Source organism: Macaca mulatta, chromosome 18 (genome assembly GCF_049350105.2).
Source record: "Macaca mulatta isolate MMU2019108-1 chromosome 18, T2T-MMU8v2.0, whole genome shotgun sequence".
NCBI classification, from domain to species: domain Eukaryota; kingdom Metazoa; phylum Chordata; class Mammalia; order Primates; family Cercopithecidae; genus Macaca; species Macaca mulatta.
Window position 1 is genome coordinate 71,034,789 of NC_133423.1, and position 26,399 is coordinate 71,061,187.

The 26,399-nt window shown below is 38.2% G+C and overlaps 1 protein-coding gene across 4 annotated transcripts in view; it reads right to left on the reverse strand.

Moving 5' to 3' along the window:
* Positions 1-26,399, reverse strand: part of GREB1L (GREB1 like retinoic acid receptor coactivator) — a 296,235-nt gene that overhangs the window by 147,816 nt on the left and 122,020 nt on the right. For all 4 annotated transcript variants that reach the window (XM_001088999.4, XM_015121639.3, XM_015121640.3 and 1 more), the window contains exon 2: positions 9,994-10,103. The gene's annotated coding sequence lies outside the window, so the exon portion shown is untranslated. The remainder of the gene's footprint in view (positions 1-9,993; positions 10,104-26,399) is intronic.

A 26,399-nucleotide genomic window follows, 5' to 3' on the forward strand; every position in this document is an offset into this window, starting at 1 on the left:
CACGTGTTACAATGGCAGGCATTACTGGCAGTTAATATAATAGCAGCTGTTGTTATTATTACTAGTAGTAGTGACGGTGGTGGTGGTGGTGGTGGTGGTGCTGGTGATGGTGGTGGTGGTAGTTATTGTCAAAAAATGTGAAAGAAAGCATCCCTTCAACGATTGCAAGAGTACCATGGAGAGCTTACTAAGTGCCGAGCAAGCACTATTATTACTCACATTTTCAAGATAACTGAGGCTTAGAGAAGTTAAGGAACTTGCCTAAGATCAGTCTACAAGGAAATAGGTAAGACAGGGTAGAATCAAATCAGTTTGGCTCACAGGCAGCTCTCTTAGGTGATATCTTTATCACTCGGACCATTAAGCTACTAAACCACTGACCAAGATGGCCCAGTTGGGTAAATGGATACTCCGTAATGTACTACAAAATTGCCGACCGCCAAAGAAAAAAATCAGAAAAGAAAATGTTTGTTTGCTGATGTGGCCTCATCTCTATATATAACAGTTGCAAGACAGGCCGAAAAGGAAATTTTAACTTAAGATACGAGCCTAAGAGTCACAAAGCCAAATAACAATTTTAAAAATCACAACAAAATAACCCTACCTCTCTATTAAAAAACTCCTCACATCAGGGCCAGGCGCGGTGGCTCACACCTGTAATCCCAGCACTTTGGGAGGCTGAGGTGGGCAAATCACGAGGTCAGAAGTTCGAGACCAGCCTGGCCAAGATGGTGAAACCCGTCTCTACTAAAAATACAAAAATTAGCCGGGCATGGTGGTGGGCACCTGTAATCCCAGCTACTCGGAGAAGCTGAGGCAGAAGAATTGCTTGAACCCAGGAGGTGGAGGTTGCAGTGAGCCAAGATCGTGCCACTGCATTCCAGCCTGGGCAACAGAGTGAGACTCTTGTCTCAAAAAAACCAAAACCAAAACCAAAAACAAAACAAAACAAAAAACCTCCTAACATCAAAAATTAGCCAAGATTGGTGGCGCATGCCTGTAGTCTCAGCTACTCGGGAGGCTGAGGTGGGAGAAGTGCTTGAGCCCAGGAAGTCGAGGCTGCAGTGAGCCATGATCATGCCACTGTACTCCAGCCTGGCTGACAGAATGAGACCCTGTGTGGAAAAAAAAAAAAAAAGAAAAAGAAAAAGAAGAAGAAAAAAAGTTCCCCTTTTGACTAAGTATAAATATATTTTCAAGTATACACTTGGGGTTTTGATAAAAGTTTCTTTTAATACCAACTATCTGGAACAAATAAACATTAATTTTTAAAACTATTTTTACAAAGGAAATGACAAGGAAGAACAAGAAAAACACTGACTTTTAAAAGATCATGTACAAGCTAAAAGAAAAAGAACTGAATCTAAAACACTAATTTGAGGTTGTGTGATTTTAACAGCAAAGTAAGCTGTGGTACAGGTAGATGGGGATGTACATATTCTAAGTAGTAACTCATTTTTTAAAAAGTTTTAAAATAAGTATTTCTAAGCTTTGTCTACTGAAAAATCTGAGAAGCAATAACATTCAATTACTATTAATAAGCACTTTCTATACTCTGATTGTAGTGGCCTAATGCCTTCCACACTGAAAGGAATCAAGCTTTTTCAAGGTATGACCAGTTCCAAGTCTGGGGCAGGGAATATGCAAGATGAGCCTCGAACATCTGAACAAGAAAGCAAAGGTTATCAAGAACTAATAAGGCCGGGTGCAGTGGCTCACACTTGTAATCCCAGCAATTTGGGATGCCAAGGCAGGCAGACGGCTTGAGTCCAGGAGTTTGAGACCAGCCTGGGCAACATGACGAAACCCTGTCTCTACAAAAACAAAAATTAACTGGGCATGTGGTGGTGTGTGCCTGTGGTCCCAGCTACTCAGGAGAGTGAGGCATGAGAATTCTTTGAGCCAGAGAGGTGGAGGCTGCAGTGAACTGTGATTGTGCCACTGCACTCCAGCCTGGGTGACAAAAAAAAAAAAAAAAGAACTAATGAAGCACGTTAAAAGACATAGGAGACTATTTGAAGAGCTCCCATAGGCTAAAGATTAGAGAAACCAAACAAAAAAGAGAATAGATCCAACTGACTGAAGCATATTTAAAATATAAAAATTCACAAATTAATTTTACTACTAAAGGAGAAAAAGCAAGAGCTCCTTTTGGAAAGACAAAAACAGAGCACTACAAGCAGAAAAGAAAAGAGCAAAGCATTTATTCTCCTCTTTCTGTACTTTGAAAAGAGCAAAGCATTTATTCTGCTCTTTCTGTACTTCCAAGTAACCAAATAGTCCTGATTATTGAGAGTTTGAATTTTTTTAAAAGAAGAATTCCAGCTAAAAAATGGTCAAAGAGGGTCAAGCACAGTGGCTCACGCTTGTAATCCCAGCACTTTGGGAGGCCGAGGCGGGTGGATCATGAGGTCAGGAGATCGAGACCATCCTCGCTAACACGGTGAAACTCCGTCGGTACTAAAAATACAAAAAATTAGCTAGGCGTGGTGGCAGGCGCCTGCAGTCCCAACTACTCGGGAGGCTGAGGCAGGAGAATCGCATGAACCTGGGACACGGAGGTTGCAGTGAGCCAAGATAGCACCATTGCACTCCAGCCTAGGTGACAAGGGCAAAACTGTCTCAAAAAAAAAAAGGAGGGGGGCAAGGAATGACAGAATTATAAAATTACCACTTTGTAACCCCTAATGAAAAATTCACGCAGGCAATGGTAGTAAGTGAAACCATGAGACAGAAGGTTGATGGGGAACTTTATAATGGAGAGATCACGCTGTCACCTCCTGAACCCAGTGGCTGAGCTTAGCATCACTAAACGTGAGGCAGTGAGATGCTGCGTGCCTTCTCAGTGGAGACGATATGAAGCACACTCACCATGTAGGAAGCATTCCTGCCAAGCGGTGTCAAGAATTTAGTCACCCCTCTAGAACAGGGGTGTCCAATCTTTTGCCTTCCCTGGACCACACTGGAAGAAGAAATGCCTTGGGCCACACATAAAATACACTAACACTAACAATAGCTGATGAGCTTAAAAAAAAAAAAAAAAAGAAAGAAAGAAAGAAAGAAAAAGCAAAAAAAATCATAATTTGTTGTTGTTGCTGTTTTGGTGTGATCTTGGCTCACCGCAACGTCCACCTCCTGGGTTCAAGTGGTTCTCCTGCCTCAGCCTCCCAACTAGCTGGGATTACAGGTGCCTGCCACCACGCTCAGCTAATTTTGTACTTTTAATAGAGATGGGGTTGCTCCATATCGGTCAGGCTGGTCTTCAACTCCAGACCTCTGGTAATGCACCCGCCTCGGCCTCCCAAAGTGCTGGGATTACAGGCATGAGCCACTGCACCTGGCAAAAATCTCATCATGTTTTAAGAAAGTTTACAAATTTGTGTTGGGTCACATTCAAAGCCATCTTGGGCCACACTGGAAGAAGTGTTCTAAGACACACATAAAATACACTAACGATAGCTGATGAGCTAAAAAACAAAACAAAAAAAATTGCAAAAAAATCTCATGTGTCAAGTGTAGTACTAAAAAGACAAATTTGGGGCCGGGCGCCGTGGCCTGTAATCCCAGCTACTCAGGACACTGAGGCAGAGAACTACTTGAATCCGGGAGGCGGAGGTTGCAGTGAGCCGAGATCATGCCACTGAACTCCAGCCTGGACAACGGAGCAAGACTCTGTCTCAAAAAAAAAAAAAGACAATTGTATAACTTCCTAGTTTTCTATTACCTTTTCCTTTACAGATGTCACTTTCTAAATTTTAACAATTATTCACTCAGCATTTATAGAAATTCTACTGTCATAGGGATTAATTACATTGACTCAGGAGTCCAATGACCTTAATTCAAATCCTGTACCCACCTACTCCTAGTATGATATTGGGCAAATTGTTCAATCTTTCATCTATAAAATGGAGATAGTACTTTCAATTTCATAGATTTTTGTGAAAATACATGAGATTTTACATACAGTAATAATTTTTTTTTTTTTTTTTGAGATGGAGTCTTGCTCTGTCGTCCAGGCTGGAGTGCTGTGGCGCCATCTCAGCTCACTGCAACCTCTGCCTTCTGGGTTCATGCCATTCTCCTGCCTCAGCCTCCCTAGTAGCTGGGAGTACAGGCGCCTGGCACGACACCGGCTAATTTTTTATGTATTTTTAGTAGAGACGGGGTTTCACCATGTTAGCCAGGATGGTCTCGATCTCCTGACCTTGTGATCCACCCACCTCGGCCCCCCAGAGTGCTGGGATTACAGGTGTGAGCCACCGTGCCTGGCCATAAGCTTTTAGAATAATCCCTGGCACAGAAAAAAAAAGTGCAGAACATGTTGGTAGTCATAGTAGCGCCTTTTTTTTTTTTTTTTTTTGAGACGGAGTCTCACACTGTCGCCCAGGCTAGGGTGCAGTGGCACAATCTCGGCTCACTGCAAGCTCCGCCTCCCACGTTCACGCCATTCTCCTGCCTCAGCCTCCCGAGTAGCTGGGTCTATAGGCGCCCACCACCACACCCAGTTAATTTTTTGTATTTATAGTAGAGACAGGGTTTCACCATGTAAGCCAGGATGGTCTTGACCTCCTGACCTCGTGATCCACCTGCCTCGGCCTCCCAAAGTGCTGGGATTACAGGCATGAGCCACCACGCCCGGCCAGCAGTGACTATTTTTAAATTAAAAAAAAATATATATATATCATTATGCCACACTGAGGATATGAAGAAAAGTAAGATGCATTCTTTCCTTTATAGGAGTTGGACACTACAGTAGATTCTGGAGCCTTGTTTCTAGGAACAAATAATGTAAAAGTTCCAAAGGCTGCTATTTGGCACTATATACAGTTTATTTATTAAGAAACTGTACAATCATATATACAAATCACGAGATGACCTTTGACACCAAGAACAGCACTGCTCAACAGAATTTTCTAAGATAATGAAAATGTTCATATTCTGGACTGTCCAGTATGGTAGCCACTAGCCACAAGTGACAGTTGAACACTTAAAATGTGGCCAGTGTGACTAAGGAACTAAAATTTCAATTTTATTTTATTGTGATTAATTTTTTTTTTTTTTTGACACAGAGTCTTACTCTGTTGCCCAGGCTGGAGTGCAGTGGCATGATCTCAGCTCACTGCAACCTCCACCTCGGAGGCTCAAGCGATTCTCCTTGCATCATGCCTCAGCCTCCCAAGTACCTGAGATTAGAGGCATGTGCCACCTGCCCAGGTAATTTTCATAATTTTTGTAGAGATGGGATTTCACCATGCTGACAAGGCTGGTCTCGAAACCTTGGCCTCAAGCAATCCACCCGCCTCAGCCTCCCAAAGTGTGGAATTACAGGCGTGAGCCACTGCGCCCAGCTGTAATTAATTTAAATAGCTACATGTGACTAGTAGCTGTCATACTGAACAGTACAACTCTAGAGTATGTACAATGATTGAGAGATAAAAGATTTCTTAAGTTCTAAGAGGCCTGGCTGTGTCCCTACTGATGTGACCTTGAACAAGTCCCCTAACTGCTCTCAAGCTCAATTTCTTCATCTGTAAAATGATTGTATAGGATAGATTATGACTGTCTCTTACAGTGACAAAACTCTTTGTATAAGAAAATTATTTGTTACTGTATTTCTGCTTACATGCTCTTTCTCTATTAAAAATATTGCCTGATGAGAGGGAATAATGTATGACTCTTAGACAAACAAAACATACTTCCTGTAAGTTTTCAGAGTCTCAAATCCAAAATATTAAACAATTATATATCCTTGTTCTCTCTCTTTTGTGCTCTCTGAGCATTTCATTTATTCTTTTAAATTGATATTTGTCACTCTCCATTATAGTTAGTTTGGTCTAGTACCTAACTTCCCCCAGTAGATTGTGAGTTTTCAGGGACATATATTTTGTTTAATGCTGGAACTGAGTAACAAAAAAATGAATAAATTGAGCTTTTGTGTCTTATCCAATTATATATTAAACAGGTCTGAAGAGGTATCTCTTCCCAAGCACATTCCATAAAAGCACAAAGCTAACCATGCCTTCAAAACAGAAGTGTTTTATTTCATTTTTATTCATCCTTCTTGCTGAGGATGTTTAGAAAGTGCAAACAGATTAAAAGACAAAAATTTTAAACTCCTTTAATAGTTTTGTACATTTAAATTTGGAAATTTGGACAAATTTATTTTTTCTCTTTTCTTTTCTTTTTTTTTGTTTGAGATGGAGTCTCGCTCTGCTGCCTAGGCTGGAGTGTAGTGGTGCAATCATGGCTCACTGCAACCTCCGCCTCCTGGTTCAAGTGATTCTCCTGCCTCAGCCTCCTGAGTAGCTGGGATTACAGGCACGTGCCACCACGCTCAGCTAATTTTTGTATTTATTTAGTAGAGACAGGGTTTCACCATGTTGGCCAGGCTGGAAGAATTTCTTTTGATAGTTTGTAAAGTCAAAAGTATTTTAGGTATTCAAATAAAAACCCAACCCTAGTAACTTAATCCTAAAATTTACCCTTTTTAGCAATATACTTACAGATATGCAATATATATTAAATTGTTTTAGAAACAGTTATTGTACTATGCTAACTAATTTCATAATAATGATAAAAAACTATCATGATTACAATGCTATTTTTCCTTTGTAACAAAGAAGTACAAGTTACCACTGGAAATCTTTACTTTCTTCCTTGAAATGCCAGAAATTCTTCTGTAAAATAAACACCTCTTGTCAAGACTCTCTGGAACTAGTATAATTACCAGAGGCAATCCTGGTGTAAGATCAAAGAAGCAAAACAATAATAGGCAACGTGTGACCTCTACCATGTCACCAGAGACCAATTTTTCAACAGGGAGAACAGTCAATAATCCAGAACAGAAAACATTAAATAACAAGAAATGCTTCCAACGTGTGGCTCACCACATCTTTCAACGCTGTCACATTCAGAGTTCATAGTCTCTAAGGTTTCTGAAAACAAACTTCTGGGGATTTATCACAACAATCATTAAAATCTGCATAAAACACCAGAGGCAAAAAACAACTTGCCAATTTCCCAAATGCAGAGTAGAATTTCAAAAGATACTACAATAATTTTCTAAATTTCATCTGATGCTTTAAATAGTGGGACGGGCACAGATAACTAAATATTTTCCACCTAACACTCAACTAATTTCTCTTATTTACCCAGCCCCATTTAATTATCCCAAAGAAGTTGTTTGCAAAGTTGGCTATGAACATTAGCCAGATAAATATAATTAGTAATAATAACATATTAAATACTTCTCCGGGTTTTTTTTGGCTTTGTTTTGTTTTTGATAATGGTGGGTCACTAAACCCAGAAAGAGGGTCTCTTGTATAATATATTTGAGTGACTAGGCATTACAAGGGTACAAAGAGGGGTAAATAAATTCCCAAAGTAATTACAGTAAAACAGAAGTACGTTTAAAACTGACTTCTAAAAAGTACTGCAAATCAAATTGTGCCTTAGAATCGGCAAAACTTGATGGTTTTTCTTAAATACTATTGCCAAATAGCTGTCTTTTTTCAAAATCAGATGTGAATTAGGGGCTGAACAAATGTATTTGAATTATTCAACCTGCAAAGCACACATTCTGCTGATAATTCAGAGAGTAAGTAATAAAAGAGGGAGACTTTGCTTGAAAGAAAAAGCACTGTAAATTCAAAGCAACCATGAACATTGTTTTTTTTTTCTTAAACATTCTATTCTTTTATGATTTCTTGCTACCTCCATCTTTCCACTCTGTCATCTGCTCCTGTCTTTCCATCTTCTTAGCTTATTAACATTGCTAATCGTATTTGTCAGTTTTGCCACAATTTTAAGGTTACTTAAACAGCTGTGGGTTTTCTCTAGGCAATTATCAGTCACTATACTTAGGTTTCTAAATTAGTTGTTGAAAGGTGCTTTAACCTTGAGAAAATAGAAAAAGAGCAGACTACGTGCTAAGCCTCACATTTATATATATGTTTCTTTAACACAAGTGATTATCAAAAATTCAAAAGAAGTCACACACAATTAGTAGATATCATAAATTTATAAATTAGCAAGGCCTATTATATTCCTTATCATTTTATCTTTCTTTCCTTATTATATACATTGTAATATATGCTTTCTCTCTATATATGTGTATAGATTGGAATATAAAAGATAGTATATAAACTGGAATATCAAAATACTGCCAAATTCCTCTAACAGTCTCCTTTCACAACCTGTCAGGTGGCTAATACCTTTCAAAGGTATCCACAATCATATAAGCGGTCTCTTGAGGTCATGGGTTGTGGTAAAGAGAGCTTTTACAACATGCAGATTTTTCCCTTCTCCATTTCCCTTCAAAGAGAAAACTCCTTATTGTATTGCTTTTCTTATTCTCTATTCGTGACTCTGACACTGATTTTCTTCTTGACCACATTCAGGAAGAAACACAAGGTTGAAGGTTATTTGTCAACTGACAGCCTCTTATATCAGCTATCGCCAACTAAATAAAGGGAAACATACTTCATGTGCCACCCATTTTCCTCATAAGTTAAAATAAATTCAAAGATTACTTTTTAGAGTTAACAAGTTTTGGTGTTTTTAAAGGTTTAATAATAATACCTTGTCTGCAGATTAGGCCAAAAGCTTGTAGACTGAGTTTTAAATTAATATAGGTTCCTGGATTACCTCTCCCCCCTCCACCCTCCCTCACTCCCCACCCGCTACCACTTTCTGCTCCAAGGAAAGAACAAGGTGATATTTCAACAGTGCAAAATTCTTCCTGAGAGAGAAACACTAAAATGATAAACATTTTGAAAAGCAAAGTACACTTCAAACTCCAATTGTTCTTTCAGACCTATATTGACTCTTATAGACATTGCCAACATTTGGTAAGGATTATCCTTCCATTAGACAAAAGCGAGCATTCCTTAGATAAATCAGGAGTTTTTGCCATGAGACTCATAAAACCTTTTCACAACACAGATTTTCAAGAGAATCCTTTAAGGTTTAGGAGGCTGCTCCTTTTACTAAGTAACAAAATACACCCCATGGTGTCTCACTGACCCCACTCAGCTGTCCTTTGACCTCCTCAATTGTTGCAGCCTAACTCCAGGGTCCACAGAATGTGCCTCCCATATCAAAAAGGCTAATGTTGCTTCCTCCTAGCACCTGGTGAAACAAAATGCAACAGTTCTCTTTCTTCTGCCTCCTCCGCTCCCTCTCTGACCATTTTCCAGATGTTCCAGGCCCAAATGTTAAGCCCATCCTGGGTTTCAGTATCTGCGTGGTCACCATGAAGAAACAAACAGGGACCAGGCTGAAGTGGCAATGACCCTCTTGTTCTTTTTGGCCTCAAAAGGATACAACGTGTTATAAAAGAGGAAAAGATCTTTGGCCTCTCTTGGAAATGCCAGGCTATTTAAGCACATTGTAACTTCCAACAGGAGAGAAACAGTCTTAGGATATATATGCCCCTTCTGACAGATAGGAATTACCTAAACAGTAGCCTTAAATTCTCAGTTCTAAGCAAGCATCTGATTTTCTTTGTTGGGGGGTGGGGAACATCACCTTTTTCCTTTTCTAAATTAAAAGCGTCCTAAAATAGAAAAAAAAAAAACCTTTATAAAATCTTTAGAACATACATCTCAGGATAGTGTTACATAAGACAAATATGTGCAGTCAATAGGGATAATCTGGGTATTTCTGCAGAAGCCTATAATCTAGAAGTCTCATTTATTAGACAATTTGAAGGACAAAATCATAATCAACAAAAGGGAATAAAGAACTGAATTCTTATTGACTTAATTTAGGTATATAGGAAATACAGAGGCTGTTGTAGAGAAAGAACTCACTGCCGAAGCTTTCTGGTATGGGATAAGGAGATGGGGGAGGGGAGAGGAAAGCAGGGAAGGAGAGGAGCTCTTACTTACTTTAAGGAGCAAACATAGTAGTTTTACTTAAATTTTAAATACAACTTCCTAAAACAATTTGATCTTGAACAATTGGGGAGGGGCATATATAATTGTACAATACCTTGGTTTATTTAATAACATTTTTGAATCACAGTCATGATTAAGTTGGGCAGTCAACACTTCAGGGAGTCTGTTGCCTAGATTTTAACTTGTTTAAAGCTTTTTGTGCACCTGCAAAAACATAAAAAATAAAAAAATACATATAAAGACATGAGTTAATTTCCAAATACATATTATATAATAATCTAAATATTTATAATTCTCTGAAAATCACACTTAGAAATTATCAAAGTCTTACACTTTACAACTCCATATACATTATAATGAGCAAATATACAGATACTCCACCTTTCTCAATAGCCTCAAAATAATGACTCCTAATTATAATATATACTCAAGGATAATTTCCGTTGTTCTTATGATTTCCCCACTAAAAGTAAGTTGAATAAGTCTATCAAGTCTGCATTTGTGGCAGATGTTACCATAATATCAAAAGCCAACAGGTGACTTTTAGGAATGAAATTAGTGGAAGGTAATTTTCTTACCTAAGGAATTTAAGAGTAATAATCTCTGATACCCGGGCCAAATTTATCTACTCAAAGAACTATCAAAAATGTAAAACATAATTAATATTGATTGAATAATTTCCAATAAGCCTGCAAAAAGAAAAAGAGCTATTGTTTCCTACCCTTCTGAGTAGCGTATTCCTAGAAGATATCAAACTAAATAATTATAATTGCATATAATTGGTTGAAAATTATAGTACGCATATTTATCTTTCCTCTAAATAGATTATGGTCAATATAAACTACTACATGGGAAAATAGGAAATATATACATGGTCAATATAAACTACATGGGAAAATAGGAAATATAGCTGTAAAACATAAAGTGAAATGAAAGCTACCTGTCATTGATTTTTATAGATAACACAGAAGCATTTCTAGTCCTTTGTTATTGTGTTTAAAAAGAAAACAAAAGAGGATTTTCCTAAGAAACTAACTTCTTTCTTGAATATTTATATGAACTAAATATGAATATTTATAGAACTAAAATATTTGAAGTAAAATTAACTTATGTTGTCCAAAAATGTTTTTTTCATTTTACTTTTCTCTTATGCCAACTTGAAAGAAAGAAAAAAAATTTTAGATTTTTTGAATAAAAGTATTTATCTTACCTCTTACTGTCAGAAGAAGGTCTTCAGGCAAAATAATTAAAAATGGAAGGTCTAGTTTTTCAAACTCACATATATCCCACCCGCCCACACATAAATAGACATCTTTTCCTAAGTCAGCAGGAGCCTTGCTACCTACATCCAAACCCAAGATTACCCCATATGGTCAACAAGGTCAAACTGCATTACTGCCAATGAAACCATATTACTCCACAAGGACCCTAATGATTTAAAAAAAAAAAAAAAAAAAAGTCAGTAATCTAATTCCAATAGCTTCAGAGTCTAAAATTGCTAATTTTTGGCCACGTGCTGCACACTTCACCTGTTAGTAATGACATTTTTGTATTTTCTTCTAATTACACTCAAAGCTAAGACCTTTGGCCCTGGGCCACAGACCCCTATTCAGGCTGCACACATTCTCTTAAACGACCTGATCCTTTGTTGTCACTCTTACTCTTTCATCTATTATTTACACCCATAGAGAAGGAAGATACTCAACCATTTGTATAGCTTAAAGCTTCTAATCATCTTAATTTCTTTGCCTTTCAACCTATGGTCTTTTTCATAGACAAATGCCAAGAAGTTTGACAAAATCATTTTTTTTTTTTTTTTTTTTTTGCAATCATATTGCCCCCTCTTCTTCTTTCTTACTCCCTGGCCAACCTCCTTCCTGTTCCTTGTCTCTCACAGGAGGGACTTTGTATTAGCCAGGATTTACAAATTTTGACCTTCACCAACAAAATGTATTTCTAAATACAATACAAATCTCCAACTTGCTCTGACAGATCAATAACAATTATATTTCTTTTTTTGACCAAAGAACCCGTTAAGTTGAAGTTTACTGAAAATAACTTAAAATCTGTCCCCAGCCTCCCAAAAGCCTGAGCACAGAATTTTCAGAATTCCTCTACGAAAGTGCCAAAAAGCATTTAGTAAACAATATTAGTTATGTGGCCAAAACTTTTCATTTTAATGTCTGTGCTTGGTCAATTGTTTACAAAAAGAAAATTTAGAAAAAAAGAGGAAGGAAAGAAAAAAGAGAAAATAAAACAAAAATTTTAAGCTTAGATTTCTAATTTAATCTTTAAAACACTGAAAAGACTACTAATTCTCCAAACAGCAAAATCCTCATATAATATATTCTGTATCATTATGATTATTTCCCAACACTTTACCAAGGTTAAAAAATATATATTCAAACACATTTTGCAAATCCAAAGCATGGAATTGTTTACCATGATGCAGATGTCTCCCTCAGATCACGAAAGCCAAAAGATTCTGATTTCCAAGATGTTTATAAAATGACATCTGATCCATCTTTGCTCTCTTCCTCTATTGCTCAGCTTACTCTTGATTTCTAACAGTGTTTCCTTGTTGTCTGTCCCCTCTGCAGACCCTGAAACCCCATGACTTTTCTTATTTTCACCATTTGCTTCAACCAGCAGTTCACTGGAGACCCATCCATCTTGTAATGCCTAAAGTGACAGATGCTCTCAGGAACGACCACACTGCTGAGTGAACAAAAGATAACATCACCTCCAGGAACTCCAGAGAGAAATACAACTGCAAGCTTAAGACGGGGGCTGACTTGACAGACACTGGACCATAAACCTCTTCTAAGCAAAAAAGAAAACAATTGCCACACACACACACAAAATCTGACACAATCAAAGGCAGAAAAGAGTGATTATTTGTGGATTGCCTTTTCACTCTGTAACTCACTTTTCCCCACCCAGTGCTTTTATATTGGGGCAATTCACTCACCAATAGGCAAGAGGAGTTCTTGTGTGTGTTTGAGGGTGGGGGCGGGCAGGGGAGCCTTTCTCAAGTATCTTCTTTTATTCATCAATATTCAAAGTGAAATTCATTCACAAGTGTTTCAGGAGATCTAAGTCTGCCACACAGCATTCTTAAGCCTGACTATCTTGTTTGCATATAGCAATATCTGGACTCAGAAATGCTGACTCAGTTCTACTGCATGAAAGGCACATGCATGCTTTGCAAATTAAAAACACATTAGAAATTAAAAAGCAACCTGTGACAATGTCAACAATATGTGCAGCACATTTGAAAAAGCTCACCATTCATTCATCAGACAATCTCCAACTTGGGTTAAAAAGACATTTTACAAGAGGATTCTGGGAAGGGCTGCAGAGCTCTTTTCTAACAAAGGCAAGGTCATATTAACATCTCCCAGCAACAAACTAATGACAGGGAAGCTGTAGATGCAGGAGACTCTGCTTGATGCCATCTAGGTTCTAGGACTTTCCTTGTGGCTGTTGTTTAAAACATCTTATTTAAAACCATCAGACAGCAATAGGAAGTAAATAGAACTCTAACATTCAGATAAATTCAGTGAAGGGAAAATTTCAAAGAACAAAAAAACAAAAACTAACCTGCAGGTCAATTAAGAACATCATGTGGTCAATGCCAATTATGGAGATTAACAACCCGTTTTTATAATAGATATCAAGCAACACAGGAAAACCTCTGTTGGAGCTAAATACATTATTTTTCTCAAAAAGGGAAAATGATACAAATATTTATGTTACATCTAAAATAAAAAGCCAAAATGCTTAAGAAAATTTCCATCAACAGTATTTCTAAGAAGAAATCTAAATACTTACAGCATTTCTTTAATAAAAATATTTTTTCTCTAAAATTTTTGTACACAAAGCCTTTAAGTTATGCTACAATCATTTTTCTCTGGCGTTACTAATGACTCCTCTCCTCTCCACTTTCCAAAAAAAAAAAAAAACAAATTTTAAAGTATATTTTGTCTCCTGTGATTGAATTACTTGTGGGGAGAAGGTTAAAAAATATTTCAACTTATATAAATCAACATATCAGTTATTTAAACATTTTTATGTCTCTCTTCTTTCCTCAAACACTTCAATGTATCTTTCATAAATAACATAGTATAATGTTTCATAATCTCAGAATTTTCTGGTTTTTTTTTTAAGGCTGGCAAAGCAGAATACATACAAAATAAAAAAATGAGTGTAAAATCAAATCACAATAGAAAAAAGATTAAATAATTATAGAACACTTATGTAAAATATTTGTTCTAATATGAACTGGATCTTTAACTAGAAGACTTTATAAACAAAGCCTTATACACAGTGGCCCTAAGTAATCCCCCACAATCTATTAATCCAGAAGTGCCACATCATTCAACACTTTCAAACTTTAGCATTAATAACAAGAAAGAGAAGTGACCTTGAAATGACAGCTCCACTGCAGAAGGCTCAAAAAAAGATCCAATTAAATGATCTACATTAAAACACAATAGAATCAATATGCATGCTAGAAAAGTACACCCCTATGGAAAGTTCTTATTATCTGACTGATCAGAAACAAAACAAAACTTTTTTTTTTTTTTTAAGGGCCCCTTCCAGATCACAGTCTGTACCAGAAATCCACACAGGAAAAAAAATCCATCAAAATGAAACCCTAAAAAGGTTTACCCTTCACCATCCTATTTGCACTTCAAAACCCTGTTAGTCCTTCAGTTAAACCCCAGGGCTGAACCATTTCAATAATAAGAGAGGTGGCCAGTGGTGATTTATCTCCCATTTGGCCTCTGGACAGAGCTGTAATGTCTAGGAAGCTTCCCTTCCCTGACTGGATCCCTCCCCCAAGTCTCCACATTAATTTGTGCAGCCTTGGGTCTGCAATACCTTAGAAACAATTCATGTGCCCCTTCCAATCAGATGCAGGAACACTCTGTACTCAAGATTTGGTACATTTTCTCAGCAATGATTTCACAAAATGGCATGCTGCTGACTAATCAGAGCATGGCAAATACCAGTTTACATTTCAGATTCTCTTTGTTATAAGTTAGGGAAGAAAAGAAACTTCCTTAACTGTAGCCCCTCTCCTCTCACATACGTTACGGTAACTTCATAAGCTTTTCCCAATGTATCCTTTGATACCCTTTATGTTTGGGACCACATTAGCCAATATCCTTCAGTGTGGTACTCATCTAAATTTAAATCTTTGCATTGTAAAAGACCTTAACAAATCCAAAAAAGTGGAGATTTCATAGGTCACAGACTCCTGGGTCAAAAAGACCTAAAAATAGATAACAGACCACCACGACTGAACTGACTTATTCTACCCTTGTTATCGAATATGTACTGTGTAACTGTCATCACATACACTCACCAATTTTCCTGTAGTAAAATGAACACCAACAATGTTAACAGTTATCTAAATGGAAATATAGATCCCAAAAGTCATCAAATGTGAAACACAGGGAAATTATTCCTTAAAAATGGAGGATATTTTATCACTAAGTATGACTTATCTATTTCATAGTTATGTTCATTTGCTTTCTAAAATGGAAAGAGAATAAAAAGCATATATAACCTTTTCCCTACCTATTCAATTTTTTGTTTTATTTAAATGAGAGGAGGTTTTCTAATTGAGTCTGATAAATTCCAGCTGAATGTCACATTAACAGCTTGCACCAAATGATTCAACTATAGTGATCTAATTTTACCAGTTGAAAATGTTCAAGCTATTTCACTAAATTCACAAGTTTAGAGACTCCATAGGCAAAGATAAATGTATTTCATTGAATCCTAATATCAGGCACTGAGTGCAGTGGCTCATGCCTGTAATCCCAGCACTCTGGGAGGCCGAGGGGGGTAGATCACCTAAGGTCAGTAGATCGAGACCATCTTGGCTAACACGGTGAAACCCCGTCTCTACCAAAAATACAAAAAATTAGCCGGGCGAGGTGGCGGGCGCCTGTAGTTCCAGCTACTTGGGAGGCTGATGAGGGAGAATGGCGTGAACCCGGCAGGCGGAGCTTGCAGTGAGCCGAGATTGCGCCACTGCACTCCAGCCTGGGCTACAGAGCGAGACTGCGTCTCAAAACAAACAACAACAACAACAACAAAAAAATACAAAAAAAAAAAATTAGCTGGGTGTGGTGGCAGGCGCCTGTAATCCCAGCTACTTGGGAGGCTGAGGCAGGAGAATTGCTTGAACCCCGGAGGCAGAGGCTGCAGTGAGCCGAGATTGTGTCACTGCACTCCAGCCTGGACGACAGAGGGAGACTTCGTCTCAAAGTAAATAATAATAATAAAATAAAAAACAAAAACCTTAATATCAGTTAAGGAAACTTAAAAATAAGAAAAGTAAATATATGACTGATAGTTTAAAATACAAGAAATATAACTCTTTGTCAACTGAAAGAATTATTCACAATTTTGGAAGTATTTATCAATAAAAGTTATATTTCTTCAATTAAAAAATACACCACAAACATCCTTATACCACATTAGCAAATGTTTTTCATTTTCAGAGCCCTAAATACCACAAATTCCAGAAAAAAAACCTTCCTACCAAATTACTTTATTGCATGCAACCAGATCAATGAATCTCAGATTTATATTTGAGATGACACAAATATTTAAACTGGCATTAATAACAATATTCAGGAAAATAAATTTCTTAACCTACTTCATGAAAACAACCATAACAAAAAGAAGCTTTCCTCAACAGTCAACAAGAGTAGTTGATGCATCACAGAGGAAATACCCAATCTTCATTAAATATTTATTCAGTGCAATAGACTGTCAGGTGCTATTTAGACCTCAAAGAAGAAGCACTTCCTGTCTGGTAGGAATCATGTCTTAGGAGAACTGAATGGAGATGAGAGGGAGTTCCTCAAGTCGTGACACTATACTTCAAAATGACAATGCTAAAAACTGGAAATGCGCTATAAAATGTATATTATCACTTTGAAGTCGAATACCAAAAAAGTGATACCTAAGGGAGTACTAACTTGAATAAGACTTGACTGAGTAGTTCTTAATTTAATTTTATTTTTTTGAGATGGAGTCTCACCCTGTCACCCAGCCTGGAGTGCAATGGCACAATCTTGGCTCACTGCAATCTCCGCTTCCCAGGTTCAAATGATTCTCCTGCCTCAGCCTCCCAAGTAGATGAGATTACAGGCGCCCGCCACCACGCCCAGCTAAGTTTTGTATTTTTAGTAGAGATGGGATTTCACCATGTTGGCCAGGCTGGTCTTGAACTCCTGACCTCATAATCCGCCTCAGCCTCCCAAAGTGCTGGGATTACAGGCGTGAGCCATTGTGCTCAGCCCCTGATTTCTTATTAATGTAGCATGAAAATATTTGGATGTTCAAGATGTGCAGTTCCTAACTCTGCCCCTAAGTAACCATGGCCAAGACACCTATCTTCCCTGGGCCTCAGTTTCCTTATCCATAAAATGAGGATAAAAGTAACATAACAAAAAGACCCTTCTAGATTGAAAACATTTATGGTGGTCTCTGCAGATGACATGATCTTGTACATAGAAAACCTTAAGACTCCACCAAACAACTGTTAGAACTAATAAACGAATTCAGTAAAGTTGATACAAAATCAACATACGAAATCAGCATTTCTTCTTTTTTTATTATTCTGTGAAGTTATTATCTTTTCATTTTATTTCAACAGTTTTTGGTGAGCAGGTAGTTTTTGGTTACATAAATAAGTTCTTTAGTGGTGATTTCTGAGATTTCGGTGCACCCATCACCTGAGCAGTGTACACCGTCCCCAATGTGTAGTCTTTTATCTTTCACCTCCACTCCCAACCTTTTCCCCAAAGTCCATTATATTACTCTTACACCTTTTTTACACCTTTGTGCCCTCACAGCTTAGCTGCCACTTATAAGTGAGAACAGGCCGGGTGCGGTGGCTCACGCCTGTAATCCCAGCACTTTGGGAGGCCGAGGCGGGTGGATCACGAGGTCAGGAGATCAAGACCATCCTGGCTAACATGGTGCAAACCCGTCTCCACTAAAAATACAAAAAATTAGCGGGGTGTGGTGGCAGGCACCTGTAGTCCCAGCTACTTGGGAGGCTGAGGCAGGAGAATCACTTAAACCCAGGAGGCAGAGCTTGCAGTGAGCCGAGATCTCATGACTGCATTCCACTCCAGCCTGGTGACAGAGCAAGAGTCTGTCTTTAAATAAACACATAAAGTAAGAACATACAATAACTGGTTTTCCTCAAAAATCAGCATTTCTATATGCTAACCACAAATTATCCAAAAAAGAAATGGAAAAAAATCTTATTTATAATAGCTACAAAATAAAAAAAAAATTAGGAATACATTTAACCAAGGAGGTGAAAGATCTGTACACTGAAAACTATAAAACATTAATTGCAGACACAAATAAATGGAAAGAAACCTTGTGTTTATGGATTTAAAAAATGAATATTGTTTAAATGCACATACTACCCAAAGCAGTCTTCAGATTCAATGCAATTCCTATCAAAATTCCAAGACATTTTTCACAGAAATAGAAAAAATAATCCTAGAATGTATATGGAACAACAAAAGACCCCAAATAGCCAAAGCAATCTTGAGCAAAAAGAACAAAGCTGGAGGCATCATACTACCTGATTTCAATATTTACTACAAAGCTATAATAATCAAAAAAGCATGGTACTGGCATAAAAATAGACCAATGGAACAGAACAGAAAGCCCCCAAAATTAATCCATGCATTTATGGTCAATTGATTTTCATGAAAGAGGCCAAGAACACACAATGGGAAAGAACAGTCTCTTCAATAACTGATGCTTGGAAAACTGAATATTCAGGTGCAAAAGAAAGAAATTAGACCCTTACATCATTTAGAAAAATCAACTCAAAATGGACTTAGATATAAGACCTGAAGCTATAAAAATTCTACACGAAAACATGGGAAAAGCTCATGACATTGGTCTGGACAATGATTTTTTTGACTATGACTCCAAAAGCACAGGCAGTAAAAGCAAAAACAGACAAATGAGATTGCATCAAATTAAACAGCTTCTGCACAGCCAAGGAAACAATCAACAGGGCGAAGAGCCAACATACAGAATAGGAGAAAATACTTGCAAACCATACATCTAATCAGGGGTTAAAATCCCAACTACAAATAACTCAAGTAGGCCAGGCGCAGTGGCTCACGCCTGTAATCCCAGCACTTTGGGAGGCCAAGGCGGCTGGATCATGAGGTCAGGAGATCGAGACCATCCTGGCTAACATGGTGAAACCCCGTCTCTACTAAAAATACAAAAATAGCCGGACATCGTGGCATGTGCCTATAGTCCCAGCTACTTGGGAGGCTGAGGCAGGAGAATTACTTGAACCCAGGAGGCAGAGGCTGCAGCGAGCCAAGATTGTGCCACTGCACTCCAGCCTGGGCAACAGAATGAGCCTCCATCTCAAATTAATTAATTAATTAATCAAATAAATAAATAATTTAACAGTAGGAGAACAAATAACCCTAATTTTAAAATGGGCAAAGGACTTGAACAGACATTTCTCAAAAAGAAGACATACAAATGGCCACCAATATATGAAAAAATGCTCAACTTCACTAATCATCAGGGAAACAAAAACACAATGAGAATAGACATTCTCACATCTGTTAGAATGTCTATTATAAAAAAGATGAAAGATAACAGGTGTTGGAGAGGATGTAGAAAAAAGGAAACCCTTGCACCATGTTGGTGGGAATGTACATTGGTACAGCCATTACAGAAAACAGTATGGCGGTTTCTCAAAAAACTAAAACCAGAACTACTGTATGATCCTGCAATTCCACCACTGGGTATGTATACAAAAGAAATGATATTGGGATCCTGAATAAATACGTGCACCCTCCTGGTCACTGCAGCTTTATTCATAATAGCCAATTTATGAAATCAACTTAAGTGTCCATCAACAGATGTATGTATAAGGAAAATGTGGTATATATACACAATGGAATACTATTCAGTCTTCAAAAAGAATGAAATCCTACTATTTGGAACAACATTGATGAACCTGAAGGATATTATATCAAGTGAAATAAGCAGGCACAGAAAGACAAATAGTGCATAATCTCAATTATATATGGAATCTTAAAAAGTCAAACTCACTGAAGCAGAGAGTCAAATGACAGTTATCAGGGGCAGCACTGGGAATAGGGTGAGATGTTGGTCAAAAAACACAAAATTTCAGTTAGAAGGAACAGGCTGGGCGCTGTGGCTAATGCCTATAATTCCAGCACTTTGGGAGGCTGAGGTGGGCGGATCACCTGAGGTCAGGAGTTCGAGATCAGCCTGGCCAACATGGTAAAACCCCATCTCTACTAAAAATACAAAAAAAAAAAAAAAATTAGTTGGGCATGGTGGCACTCCAACCTGGGCGACAGAGAGAGACTCCATCTAAAAAAAAAAAAAGATAGAAAGATAGAAGGAATAAGTTCTGAAGATCTATTGTACAACGTGGTGACTATAGTTAATGATGTAGTGTATAGCCAAAAATTGCTAAGAGTAGATTTTAACGGTTCTCATCACAAACAATTTTATAAGTGAAGTAATGAATATGTTAGCATGATTTAGTCATGCTGCAATGTATACATATTTCAAAACATCATATTCTAAGACATAAATATACATTTTTTTTATTTTTATTTTTTGAGATGGAGTCTCACTCTACTGCCCAGACTGGAGTACAGTGGCATGATCTTGGCTCACTGCAGCCTCTGCCTCCCAGGTTCAAGCAATTCTCCTGTCTCAGCCTACCCAGTAGCCGGGACTACAGATGTGCACCACCACACCCACCTAATTTTTGTATTTTTAGTTGAGATGGGGTTTTACCATGTTGGTCAGGCTGGTCTTGAACTCCTGGCCTCAAGTGATCCACCTGCCTTGGCCTCCCAAAGGGCTGGGATTACAAGTGTGAGCCAACATGCCGGGCCTAATTTTTATTTTTCAATTAAATACTATTTTACAAAGAAAACACTATGGTGATGGGGGGGGGTAAGGAAGAGATTCTATTCACAATAGCAACAGAAAAATAATAGGAACCATTTTAATGGCACCTATATGATATTGTTTTTTAAGTTGCCAAACTATTAGGTGATTTAAGTGAAAATTTACACATTATAGACAAATATACTAAGTTTCTTAGAAGCCTAATCATTTTAGGCCGGGCATGGTGGTTCATGCCTGTGATCCCAGCACTTTGGGAGGCCGAGATGGGTGGATCACAAGGTCAGGAGATCGAGACCATCCTGGCTAACATGGTGAAACCCTGTCTCTGCTAAAAAATACAAAAAATTAGCTGGACATGGTGGCGGGCACCTGTAGTCCCAGTTACTCCAGTTACTCAGGAGGCTGGGGCAGGAGAATGGCGTGAACCCGGGAGGTGGAGCTTGCAGTGAGCTGAGATCACACCACTGCACTCCAGTCTGGGCAACAGAGCGAGACTCCATTTCAAAAAAAAAAAAAAAAAAAAAGAAGCCTAATCATTTTAAAAAGAAGTATTTCTTATACAAAATTATAAACAACACAATTCTAATTAAAATCTCAGTAGAATTTTTATGGAACTTTACAAAAACATAAATTCACAAGGAAGATAATTTAAGACAAGAAAAAAATCTTTTCAAGAAGGTTGTAAGGGGAGGTGAGTAAGAACCACATTAAACCATATTATAAAGAAAGAGCTTTGGGTCAATAAATCTGTGTCACTAGATCCAGTGAACATTTTTCAGTTCTAATCTAATATGCCTTTGAGTAGATTTCTGAAACTTCTTTCCCTTTTGCTGGATTTCATCTCATTGCTTTTCTGGTTTTCCTGCATCCATAGGCTGTTTCTCAATTTCCTAAATGTTAGTGTTCCACAGGGTTTAGTCTGTGGTAACTATCTTCCAAGGTGGACTCCAGTGATTCTTACTTCCTGTGAATCAAGACTGACTTGTGTGATCAATAAAATATTGAGCAAGAAGGCCAGGCGCGGTGGCTCATGCCTGTAATCCTAGCACTTTGGGAGGCCGAGGCAGGTGGATCACGAGGTTAGGAGTTTGAGACCAGCCTGGCCAACATAGTGAAACCCCATCCCTACTAAAAATACAAAAATTAGCAGGGCATGGTGGTGCGTGCCTGTAGTCCCAGCTACTTGGGAGGCTAAGACAGAAGAATTGCTTGAACTTGGGAGGCGGAGTTTGCAGTGAGCTGAGATTACATCACTGCACTCCAGCCTGAGCTTCAGAGCAAGACTCCGTCTCAAAACAAAACAAAACAAAAATTGAACAAAAGACAACATGTGATTCCAAAGGTCATACAGGATACTGCAGCTTCTGACTTGATCTCTTGGATCACTTTCTCTGAGGGAAGGCAGTCACCATGCTCTACGGATACTCAAGCAGTTCTGTGGAGAGACCTTCATGGGTTGGAACGGAGGTCTCTTCCCAAAAGCTGGTATCAACTTGTCTAACTGTCCTCCTTGCCTCCTCTCTAGCACCTTCCAATCACTTCTCTGCATTACAATGCAAATACAATCATGCTAACCCTTTGCTAAAAGCCTTCAACATTTTACATTTCTCTCAGGAAAAAAATCAATATCCTAAGTAACCCTGAGCATCTCTCCAGCCTTATCTTGCAATGTTCTCTTCCTAAATGCTGTGTTCCAGCAACACTGATCAACCTTTAAACGCTTACATTCCCTCTGCCTGAAATAACACCCACCCCATCTTTTACTTTTGTCTATTTAAATTTATTTTGCCCTTTAGATTTCAACTCAAGCATGGCTACTAATGGAAGCCATCATCTTTGACACCCTCTGTCCTTTGCTAAAAGCTCTCACAGAACCTTGTTCATCTCCCTCCGAATAATTAACTCACTTTTAAGCTACACAATAATCGGTATGATTAATATTTATCTTCCCTATTATATTCTAAAGTCCATGAAAGCAAAAATCATGTTTTTCTCGTTTTGCCTATTATTGAAATCATAGCACCTACTGTAGTACCCACCAACATAGGAGGCGCTCAAACTATTTTTTCAAACTTGTTGTTGTTGAGAACAGGGTCTCACTATGTTGCCCAGGCTGGTCTCTAATAACTGGGCTCAAGCTATCCTCCCACTTCTGCCTCCCTAAGTGTTGGGACTGCAGGCATGAGCCACCATACCTGGGAAAAACTATTTTTTGAATAATAATCTAACGTATCAGATTGGCGCAAAAATGAAAAGCTCAGTGGTGGCAGTCTGAAAGACTTTATTATTTATAAGAATTATTATGTGACAATTGAGGCATTATAAAATAATAAAGGGAGGGACAAATTACTCATTTAATGATCCTAAAATAATGATCAATAATTTTAAGAGTAACAATTAAGAAAGAATTAATTTATAGGCTCGGTGTGGTGGCTCACACCTGTAATCCCAGCACTTCGAAAGGCCAAGGTGGGTGGATCACTTGAGGTCAGGAGTTCAAGACCAGCTTGGCCAACATGGTAAAACCCTGTCTATACCAAAAAATACAAAAAAAATTAGCTGAGTATGGTGGTATGCACCTGTAATTCCAGCTACTCGGGAGGCTGAGGCATGAGAATCACTTGAACCCAGGAGGCAGGGGTTGCAGTGAGCCGAGATTGCACCACTGCACTTCAGCCTGGGTGACAGAGACTCTGTCTTGGAAAGGAAAGGACAGGAAAGGAAAGGACAGGACAGGACAGGAAAAAACTTATATGAGATACTAAAAATAAATTCAAGAGAATAAAATATTAAATTTAAATGTCTATACATAAATACATTTACACGCCCATTCATATCAAACCATATAAAACTAAGAGGAAATAAAATTATTTGTTACACTAATATACATCACATATATTACCAGCATTTATTATGTTACAGTGAAAGTTTAGCTTTCTTAACCAGAAATCACAAAAGCTAACATAGTTGACTAGTGAAAATATAAAACATCTGTATATTACACACCTAAAACAAATACAATGAAAAAAGAATCAGCTAAGAAAAATGTTTCTAATGAGGAGCGAATGTCTATTATATATATAATAAAGTAAAACATTAATACCCCCACCCTTGAGAACAAATATTCCATCAATAGAGAAATGGTTAAGCATATTCTAGTAATAGTAATAGCTGCTACTATTGAGTACCTGCCATGTACCTGTCTCGTTTAACACGTACAAATCCATCCGTAAGTGAAACACTATCGTACTATATTTTTGACATAGATATGTATTTATAATAGATGAAATGGAAAATATGTTATAAAAGCAGTATGGTCCCATTTCTATAAGGAAAAAATAATCTAATAAGATATAAATTCATATAGTATGATATAATCACATTATGTGGGTGATGTGATTACAGAATATAAAATTTTTCCTTTATGTTCATTATTTTCCAATTTTCTACAATGAAGTTGTTACTTTAAAAATATAAAAGCTGGGTGCAGTGGCTCATTCCTGTAATCCCAGCACTTTCAGAGGCTGAGGTGGATGGACTGCTTGAGCTCAGGAGTTCAAGTCCAGCCTGGGCAACATGGAGAAGCCCTGTCTCTACTAAAAATATAAAAATTAGCCAGGTGTGGTGGCTTGCGCCTGCAGTCACAGCTGTTCAGGTGGCTGAGGCATGAGAATTGCTTGAACCTGGGAGGCGGAGGTTGCAGTGAGCCGAGATCTCGCCACTGCACTCCAGCCTGGGCAACAGAGTGCATAAAAAATACATATATATAAAAGCACACTGCAAACTTAATTAAGCTCTGTATTTATTATTATTATTGCTAATACCATTATTGACTTTGGACATTTGCTCTTGTAAAACATTGACGTTTTCATGACAAGTAATACCTTTTCACATCAGTAGGTTTATTGTAGATAAATGTACTGTGACAAGTACAGTTTACGAATGTTTGCATAGTAAAGACTATAAATATAACTTGTTTTTAATACCCCATTCATATATTATTTTTATCATAAGCCAATGAATTTGTTAAATTTATTTAAAATAGCATGGTAGCTCACGCCTATAATCCCAGCACTTCGGGAGGCCAAGGCGGGTGGATCACAAGGTCAGGAGTTCGAGACCAGCCTGGCCAACATGGTGAAACCCTGTCTCTACTAAAAATACAAAAATTAGTCGGGTGTGATGGCGGGCGCCTGTAGTCCCAGCTACTCCAGAGGCTGAGGCAGGAGAATGGCGTGAACCCGGGAGGCGGAGCTTGCAGTGAGCCAAGATCGCGCCGCTACACTCCAGCCTGGGCGACAGAGCGAGACTCTGTCTCAAAAAAAAAAAAAAAAAAAAAAAAAAAAAAAAAAGGCTCAGGGGATGTAGCAACTCTGGAGAAATAGAAACAACATCATAGAAGAGGTGATATTTTGCTGCTTTAAAACAGCAGTCCCCAACCGTTTTGGCACCAGGCACTGGTTCCGTGGAAGACAATTTTTCCACAGCCAAGGGTTGGGGGATGGTTTTGGGATGATTGAAGCCCATTACATTTATTGTGCACTTTATTTCTATTATTATTGCATTATAATATATAATAAAATAATTATACAATGCACCATAATATATAATCAGTGGGAGCCCTGAACTTGTTTTTCTGCAACTAGATGGTCCCGTCTGGTGGTGATGAGAGACAGTGACAGATCATCAGGCATCAGATTCTCATAAGGAGCATGCAACCTAGATCCCCCCACACACAGTTCACGATAGGTTTTGGGAGCCTACGAGAATCTAATGCCGCCACGGATCTGACAGGAGGCTGCGCTCAGGTGGTAATGCTCGCTTGCCCACTGCTCACATCCTGTTGTGCCGGCCCAGTTCCTAACAAGCCACATGGCCAAGGGACTGCAGACCCCTGCTTTAAAGGATAAAGTAGGAATTCATCAAATTAGGAGGCCCTCACAGGTCAACAGAACAGACTATCAAAGGCATAGCATATTTTAGAAATACTAAAGTTAATTGTTGGGTGTATGATTTGGGGGGTGCAGATTGAGTGGCAAGAGAAAAAAATTTTTTTTTAAAGTAAGTTGGGGCCAGTCTCTATAAGGAGCCTTATAGACTAAATTAGGGATTTGAATTTAACTCTAGAAGCAGGAGAAAGCCAACAGAAGTTTTCAAATAATAATAATAATAACATAATTAGATGTTTTAAAACATAAAAGGTAACTTTGAGAGTGTGAAAGCTTGATTAGAGCCCAGATGAAAAAGTTTCTGCAGGAGTCTAGGAAGACGGGATAGAGCTTGCAGATAAACAGGGGTGGAAGGAAAGAAAAGAAGCCCTTTCATTGCGCAGTGAGAAATTCAGGACTTGACTTCAGGATGTGAGGACTGAACAAGCAGCCCCTGGAGACAGAGGGCAGCCACACAAATAGAAGCTATGGGCACAGGGATTTTTGTTGTTGTTCTTGTTTTGAGACAGAGTCTCACTCTGTCACCCAGGCTGGAGTGCAGTGGTGCAATCATGGCTCACTGCCACCT